Source organism: Phyllostomus hastatus, unplaced genomic scaffold, assembly GCF_019186645.2.
Source record: "Phyllostomus hastatus isolate PE091 unplaced genomic scaffold, TTU_PhHast_1.1 phas_contig_1, whole genome shotgun sequence".
In the NCBI taxonomy this organism is placed as follows: Eukaryota; Metazoa; Chordata; class Mammalia; order Chiroptera; family Phyllostomidae; genus Phyllostomus; species Phyllostomus hastatus.
In genome coordinates, this window is record NW_025333498.1 from 17,559,706 (window position 1) to 17,568,788 (window position 9,083).

The 9,083-nt window shown below is 43.0% G+C and overlaps 1 long non-coding RNA gene across 1 annotated transcript; it reads right to left on the reverse strand.

The window, feature by feature from the left end:
* Positions 1–323: 323 nt before the first annotated feature.
* On the reverse strand, positions 324–8,872 carry LOC123813632. The gene is made up of 4 exons (XR_006784790.1): positions 8,719–8,872; positions 7,964–8,179; positions 1,567–1,679; positions 324–1,345 (listed from the first exon to the last, which is right to left on the reverse strand). It is a non-coding gene; the product is annotated as an uncharacterized LOC123813632 (long non-coding RNA).
* Positions 8,873–9,083: the final 211 nt, after the last annotated feature.

Genomic DNA, 9,083 nt, shown 5'->3' on the forward strand with positions numbered 1-9,083 from the left:
ACAAACTGATCCCTGAAAATTCTGTCTAAATTGTAATTAAAAAGTAGGGGATATTGCCTGAGATGGCATTAAGGTTGGGCACAATCAAAGGCTGTGGTTGGAGAAAAGTAAAAACATTTTCTGTTTATACATCATCTAGTTGAGCCTCTTCAATAAACCATTTAAAAGTATATTATTCATAAATATAGAGGAAAATCTCAGAAGAAATAGTGAAAAGATGAGGAGTTTGTTTCTGGGGAGCTTGATTTAGAGTTGGAGTAGAATTTATTTTTTCCATTATGAGCTTTGCTCACAAAGTTTTAAAAACTGTATACAGAGGAGACTTTGATAAAAATGCAATTTTATTTAAATAAAGCAAATGTTCTAGTGTGAAAGGAGTAGCGGAGAAAGGGTTGACATGGAGAGCTTAGAAATTCAGACTGGCCCTGCACCTGAAAGTATGGGACATCAGTTTTGAACTGGAGAGCCCTTGCAACCTTCTAGTCCAGGCTTCTTAATCCAGAAGGCAGAGATGAAGGAACCCACGGATGAGGCTCAAGGGGCTTCAGGAATATCCTTGAAGATTTCTATTCAAAATGTTGCGGACGTGTACATTTTCAGGGAGGGAAGGAGATACTAGAGGTTCATTGCGTTCTTAGAATTCCCCCTGCCCCGCAAAAGGAACTGAGGAGTGCTGATCTGCTATCGTTTATGTAAAATAGCAAGGACCATACATTAGTAAAGAATGGCATGTTTGACAGAAGTGAGTGGAACGACTATTGCCCCACGTTGTTTACAGTCGTGACCACTCAGGGGTTTGGTGAGATTGATCGGAGTCAGCGAGGGCTTCCACTTCACCCACGTTGTTTGGATTTTTTTCAACAATGAAATTACATTAGGCATTATTTATTAAGTTAAAAATTTAACTACTGGTTTGACTGATTTTTCTCATTTTCCAATTGAGAAAATGAATTTCGGAGATGTGGTGTAACCGTCCAAGCCGCACACCTTGACAGAGGTGAGACCAGCCGCACGTCTCCGGCGTTTCACTCTCGGGCCGCCGCAGTGCCCTGCTGGCATCCCCGCTCGTGCGAAGGGATCCCTGCTGCCCTCGGGAGGACCCCTGATTTTAAAGTAAGCTGCAGCATGTTGCACAGGCAAGTACAGTTTTATAAGCCAAACAGTTTTACAAATATCATAATAATACCATCACCACTTCTTACACGTAGTGATAAGAAGGTAGTAAAAAAATTGATTTACACAGGATTTCAGTGTCAGAGGAATTCCAGAGCTTTTGGTTTTTGAACTCCTCTTCTTCCGCTAGACCACACCGCCTGATCAGTATGAGCAGTCGTTCTAAACGTACCTGGTGAGGATCAGAAACAGCTAGTGGGAATGCGCCCTGAGTAGTGAAGAGCACTGACTCTAGAGTCAGACCACCAGGTTTGAATCCTTTTCTCACTTATCTGCTGTGTGACTTGGAGCAAGTTGCTCAACCTCCCTCAACCTCAGTTTTCTCACCTGTAAAACGGGAACAATAACAATACCACCTCCAAGGATTATAGTTGTATATGTAAAAGCACTTACCACTGTGCCAGGCATAATTCAATGTTAGCTGTTGTTCTTCTTAGTGGAAGATTCTCAAAAGGGAGTCTCCTTTTTCAGGTACGGCACAGCACAGCTTGGAGAAAACAGGCACTCTACATGTGGAAAGGGAGAGTGTCAGGGAACACCTGCTGAGGTGAGGGTTCGAGCTGTGTGTCCCCAGCGCGGGGCCAGCCGTCAGAGAGGGACATTCAGGGGAAAGTGACACACTTCCTGTCACTCGTTTGATGATTTTATGGGGTGCGGAAAATAACAGATGCTGAACCCCCAAATGGTAGCTGCAGGGAAGAGGAAAACTTTAAAGACTCTGAACCACCAACAATTCTAAATGTATTGGAAAAAAATCCTCCCAACTCCATGAGAGTTGGCATGCCGCCTTAGCACTGGAGTCCTTCTCTTCAGAGAGCATGAGAATGACCTGGTGTTTTTGTGAAAATAAAGATTCCCAGGCATGTCCCGTGATGTTCTGATCTAGTGATCCAGCATCGTTTTTGCCAGCTGAGTTTCCCAGTGTGCCTTCTGACCACCTGCTTTGAAATCACCTGCAGATTTGTTTAAAAGTGTCGCTTCCCAGATGATCCTGATAAGCATTAAAGTGTGAGAACCATCAGAAAAGACCTTTACATACGTGGCCTCTCCTGAGGCAGATCAAATAACAACGAGGTTCCAAGGGAGTCACTGTGCTGTGATAACTTAGGTGCAGAGGGAACCCGATCGTAGCAATTTATCCGTGTGTTTGACCAGTGGCAACCAACTCTCAGAAGGCTCACCATGCCCATTTTTCAGTGTTGGAGTCGAACTTGGTAACTCAGAGTTGAAATCTTCTTTCTCTCCTTGAACACTCAGGCCACTGAGTCAAGAATTTTTTTATGGTGTTGATTTATCAGATAAGTCCCATCAATCTGGGATTAGCCCAGTCAAGAATTGTGTGTTATTTATTATTGATAACTTGGGTTAAGAAGAGCTCATAAAAATTTCACTAATTGCCCCATGCAAGCAGAGGGTAACGTTTTTATGATGCAATAAACTCTCATTCCCCAGCTTGACAGACCAGTGTGCATGAGTGCTAACAGATCCTTACAGTGGTCAGATTTGTACTGTTCAACATTTCGAATACAATTACTGTAGTGAAAACCTTTTTGCACAGGCTAATGAGACTTTAAGTGATATCAACCAGGAGGCAGATCCAATCACTCACATAAGAGCTCTCTGGTTTCAAAAACAGACTGTTCAATGAGAAAAAGACCAACAACCCAATAGGAAAGTGGTGTAGCACTTGAAAAAGTGCTCAGCTTCACTCATAATGAAAGAAATGCAAACTCCAAGAGACCATTTTTTTCACCTCCTAGACTGATAAAGATCAAGAAGTGTAATAGGCAAGAGTGCCGTGCATTGCTGCTGAGACTGTAAGTTAAAAGAAAGTTTTGGGAGGGAAGTTTGGCAATGTCTGTAAAAAATTTAAATGTGATGAAATAGACTCAGAAAATTTTTTTTAAATTATTGACTCCAGAGAGAGAGGAAGGGGGAGAGAGAGACATGAATTTGTGGTTCTATTCATTCATTCATTCATTCATTCATTCATTGGTATTGAGACAATGCTTCAACCAACAGAGCCACCAGCCCTCCAGTAAGAAAGAGCAAAATGACCAGATGGCAACAGTCACAAAAGATCACAGCCTGCACTGTGTGGGTCACAGAAGTCAGGGTGTCTCCGAGGTGGGCTCTGTGTGAGCAGGGGGACTCTCTGCAGGGGCTGAAGGACTGAGTATCAACATATTTACAGTCCTGCTTTTTGAAAAATAAGGAATTTTACAGAGTTAAAATTGTGTTTGTCATAGTTGTGGACAGTTTGAGCACCCTGGTTTACCCCCCAAGGGAATGATTAAATCTTCCTTGAGACTGTTGATGTCCATGCATAAAGTATTTTCCTAGTAGTCTTCCTCAGGCAGAGCCAGATTCAGTATGAAAACCCCAGAAAGTGAGGTACTGCGGGTCCAAGGACATTTAAGGGGAGTATTACAGGCCAGTGTGGGGTGGTTTTGAAAACTCTGATTTTGTCCACTATCTGTTTCACCCATTTTAAGCTTTGGTACCTGTATACCCACGAATGTTGGGTGGTCAAGATGTTAGATGAAGCAAGCCATCTACCACAGCAAATGCAAGTCTGTATGGAATTTCCACAGCTACTCAAAGGAAATTGTAGGGTAAACTAGGTGATTCAATAGTTATTGGGAAAGAAGAGCTGCTATTTCAAACCTGTTGAGTAGTGAGGAATAACAGCTCCCTTTGGCTTCACACACCAACACTGAAGCTGTCAGCTTCCTCAAGGGTATGTGGGCAACTCTCCTGGTGTTTTCACTTTAGCCACAGTCCAGGAAGAAGCATACCTCAGTTGTTCTCCCTTGAGGTCGGAGGTGATCAGCAGGATGGTCCCTACCTTGTCCTGAAACCCAGGGCTCTGCCTGGAGCATCTCATTAGCTAAAAGGAGAAGAAAACCCAGAAAACCCGCAAGAAGCCTTGACCGGTTCCAAGTCTGGTTTTAACAGAGAAAGAGTGATGCATTCTAAGAGCTTCACTTCTCTATAAGATGCTCTCTGTGACCTTTTCAGAGCAAGCTCTCAAACATAAACAGAAACTCATGACGACTCTGGAACTCTGCAATCCCTTGGGGCGTCCCCTAAACACAGGTCCACTGGATTTGCCCTGTTGGAACCCACTCTGAACTAGTCTGGGGACACTGACTGTAAATACCCAAGAGACCAACATTTTCATTGGAAACCCTCCACTACTTGCCCACCTATAAGTGAATCTGTGGATATTTGCATGGGCAATCTACCAGCCATTGCTCTAGCATTTTCCATCAGCCAAGTACTCACATAAACTTATTCCAATGTCTACCTCATATATTTTGCCTGGTTCAATTTCTCTGGGCCTTCCTTAGTGCATCGTTGGTAACCTCATTTGCAATTGACCATATCTGAGAATGCCACGTAGTATCTTCTGGTGGTGAAATGAAGGTAGATTCAGATGCCTGGATTTAAACCATGGGTCTACCACCTGTCAGCTGGGTGACCTAGGGCCAGTTTCTTCACCCCTCTCTGCCCGAGTTTCTTTCTCTGTAAAATGAGACATAACACGACCTACACCATAGGGTTGATTTAAGCCTGTAAACGCAATCATCTATGTAGCTGACAGCACTTTTTCATTTTGGGTTTACATGAAGAGGAAGTAAAGCATTCATAAAACATTTAAAACAGGAGGAAGATATTCTTGATAATAAGAATTAGTGCTGGCTTGGATTACTAGAAGGAGGCATGGAATTAACTTAAAACAGAATAGAATTCTTCTCTTGGGATAATTTAGGTGTTGCACTTGGTGGTAGTTAATGGAGAAAATGACCTCTCACTACCCCTTCTAGATTCTCATCTAACTGCAGACTCAGAGGCTGGATCACAGGGTTAAATGGACCCCCAAACCTAGCTCTCTTGGCAGTGGGAAGCCAGAAGTTCTAAGAGTTAATCTCCCAAATGTGCTGCTTAACTGTTGGCTGAAGGGTAGGTACAAGAAGACAGCTTGAGAGCCGCACTCCTCTTCTGCTCCATCCTTATGTTTCTGTTGCACAAATGCAGCAAAATGAGTAGCAATATTTTCATTGAAAATATGCCTCATGCAAATCAGTTTGGTAAATATGGAATTTAGCCTTTATAAAAGAGCACCTGTTCCCCTCCCTCCCATTCCTCCATTTAATTTTTGCATTCAGATGTGCTCTGCTTTTGCGTAAGCCTAGTCCCATACACTGTTACAGGAACAGACTTGCTGGTTTTGAATCCGGTCGAACACACACTCCTATTTTCCAAGAAAAATCTTCTCTAAAAATTAGAGGCACCTGCATGGTGCTTTTTGAGTAACACGCCTGAAGTTTGAGTAATAGGCCTGAAGACTATTTCCATAGAAGTGAAATATATTGACGTTTTTAAAACTTGAGACCTATTCAGAGTTGATCTGGACTCTTTCTGGGTTAAACGAGACAACAGGGCAGGTCTGAGGGCTGTCCCCGGTCTGCCCAAGGCCCCCGCGTGCACAGCAGCTCCATCCCCTCCGGGTGCGGTAAGGCTCGGGTTAACTGCTCTTATCTGAGGAGGAGCTGGGGGGTTAGCTCAGTTGTGGTTTGGTCTGGGTGGTTTCCTTTTTCCCTCGCCTTCAGAGTGATATTTTAAAATCACAAACAGAACCTGGGGAGAGGAGGCCCAATTTGATACCTTTGAACCTTGATGGCCACTTTATAGATTCAGATTTAGAGGGATTGTTGGGTGGGGATTTGCAACCCAGGAGAGCCTTTCAGAGACTTTCACAGAATCTGAGTTTCCTGAAACGTGTGTGTTTTTGTGTAAGACCTGTCAATAGAAATATCAAACTGTGAATATACAATTGAACTTTATTATCTCTTTTGATTTTGTAACTACATAGGTATGACAGACAGAGGCCGATTTGAAAGGGAACTCACAATTGCCAGCGTGTCCCTTGTGTGAATCCCACGGCTGGAAGTTTTTCTGTAAATCAGCATCTTCAGGTAGGGGCTGCACGGGTGCCTCCCACTGACTCTTGAGGTATGTTTTAATTAAGGAACATGAAATCTCTTAACTGTCTGTCGCAGAGTGCAAGTGGCCTTGTGTCCTGAAACGCGGCTCTGGAGATGGCATTGTGGGGATCCATATTTACTCTGCACAACTTTCATTTCAAAGAGTCTTACCTTGTGAGCCAAAGAGCCTTTTCTTTTCTTTTTTTTCCCTTTTTCCCCCTTTCTGCTTATCCCTGAAATGAACTAAACCTGAAATTCAAGAGTCAAGCTGTGCTCTTTCTGCCTCTGATGCTGTTAGAAAGCTAGAAGGTGGGAGCTGGTCTTCAAACAATTGGCCTCAAAATGAAAATCTTGCCTCACTGAGGGATTCAGAGAGTTGAGGCTAAGGCCACCTCTCACCTGCAGTAGCAGGAGTCACACCGAAGGGCCACGCTTTCTGGTGTTTGCAGTTGCTTAAAGTAACAGGAAGTGTGGCTTGACATTAGTTCTCTAATTCTTTCCTCCCAAAACCTAGATCTTAGTAAAACAGAGAATTGCACCAGACTCTGTGAATAAAGTCACTATTAAGGATGCTTTCAGTTTAAACCATTTAAGCAGAAGTTGCTAGAGATAATATAGATTGGTAAAGTGTAATTTATATGTTTATATAAAGCATTGTATAAAGTAACACAGATTGGTAAAGCACACTAACTGAGGGTATCAAAAGCCAAGGCCAAGGTAATTAGTGTGATCTGAGACGAGGCATTTGATCCATTTCTGCACCTATACCGTAAGAGGCTGGCCCAGATAATCTATAAAATATTCCTTCGGTTCCAAGATTCCATGACTGCAGTGATATGTGAAGGACATAATGGAGAGACAGAGAAGTTATAAACGATAGTCATTGCCAGGGATACCCTTCAAAACCACAACAGGACGGCCTCTGGAAAGGAGAAGAGGGGAACAAGATTGAGGTGACAGGCAGAGAAGATTTTAGCCATATCTGTCATTTCTTTTTCCTATTTAGAAGGAGACTGGACTCTCATACTAATTGTGCAGCTAAAAATTTATCTGAAATCCAGAAAACTCGAAAGTAAATTCTGTTAGAATGGGCCAAAATGCTGTTTCCCTCCCCTGCCCAGCAAGTTGCAAAACAATGCATACAGCATGGTGTTATTTATATGAAATGTGCTCACACTTACAACTATTCTATGTATTTTATACAGATATATATGAATGTAAGTGTGCAGAGATAGGTGTGGAAGTATATGTACCAAGCTGATAGAAATGGTTACTTCAGGAGCAGGAGTGTATGTGTTGGGTAGTGATGGTTAAAGATCACTTCAGACTTATCTGTAGCACGTTTGGGTTTTATAGGATGAATGGATTCATGTATTTCCTGTCCAATGGAGGCATACAATTTATACATATGCGACTTTAGGGTAAAGTGTATATGCACATGCACACACACAAACCTTTTGCCCAAAACAAGAATTTACAGTGTCATTGAAGAAATTTCAAGGACTGTAGACGTTCAACAACTGGAGAACAATCCTGAGGCAAGCTGTTGGCAAGCTCAGCTCACCTCCTTGGGGGAAGCCTTCGCCACCTATTATGCCCACATTGGCCTTGCCCTTCTTGAATGCCTACCAACATCACTTCTCTCCTCACCACACCTCTTTCCCCTCCCAGCATCTCGTGGGGTCCAGCCCGATAGATCCCTGAAACAGACACAATCACATTTCATTCCAAGTTTCTACCTCAGAGGCACAAGCCTAGCACCTTACCCCATTTGCTATTTTTCTCCTCACTCTACGTACCTCAGCTCTCAAGGAGTACCTGTCCCTTGTCTCTGCTGTAAGCACGCCCCAGGGAGCCTCCTAACCATGCATCCTCCAGAGACTGGTCCACAGCTGCCGTCTCAGAATCTCTAGACGAGGGCACCAGACACCCACACCGGTAACCTGCACTGCAGAGGGTGTTTATGTCAGGTAGCATCAGCAAACACTGCTCTGCGGTCTCACACAGCACCGGCACTGCCCCAAGGAGAGAAAGAAACATTTCCTTCTTATGTGGGATGAACGAAACATGGCTTGGACTTTCCTACTCCTACAGACCCAGAAAGGAGAGCAATTTGGGATTATGCATCAAACCCCTTAACCAGTAATGCCCCTTCCAGGATCCTTATAACAACAATAAGAAATGAAGATAAAGATTTATGTATAGATATTCACCATGCAGTTGTTTATGGTTAAGTATGAAAATGGTTAAGTGAAGTATGATTCTTCCCTGCAGTGGTACTCATATAGTCATCCAAAAAAAGGAAGGAGAATTTTTTTTTATTTTAATTGTTGTTCAAGTACAGTTTTCTGTCTTTTACTCCCATCCCAGGGAAGGAGAATTTTTAAGTGCATGGTTATGCTTATGGCTACACATTAGGGAAGTCATCAGGAATCAAAACTGTATTATTAACATGATTATTTTATACCTAACAAAAGGGCAGAGGCAAAAAGGCTGAAAGAATATAAGGGAAGGGAAAGATTAGCACAAAGAGAGGTCCTACACAGGTACGTACCTGAGAAAGAAGAGAGTTAATTGACATGAATCGGCCCTCACGTCCTGGCGCTCTTACCCTGTCAGTACCGGTAATGAAGGAACACTGAGCAGACAATTTGGTTGACGATGTGGGAGGCAGAATATCACACAGCTGCTTTGCCCACAGCTGTATGGCTTCGCAGCGTTGACAGCGTGAAAAAAAGGAGAAAGACAAATAGGAAATAAAACCTTGTCTCGTGCTGGGGAAGAAGCAGATGGGATGTGACCCACACAAGGAGCCTTGGTTTGATTGGTAGAAGTTACTCATCTGACTTGAATTTCAGACCCATAATTTGTATCTTTTAATGAAGTTTCCATTATTTGGAGTTTTTCTTCCTCCCAGGG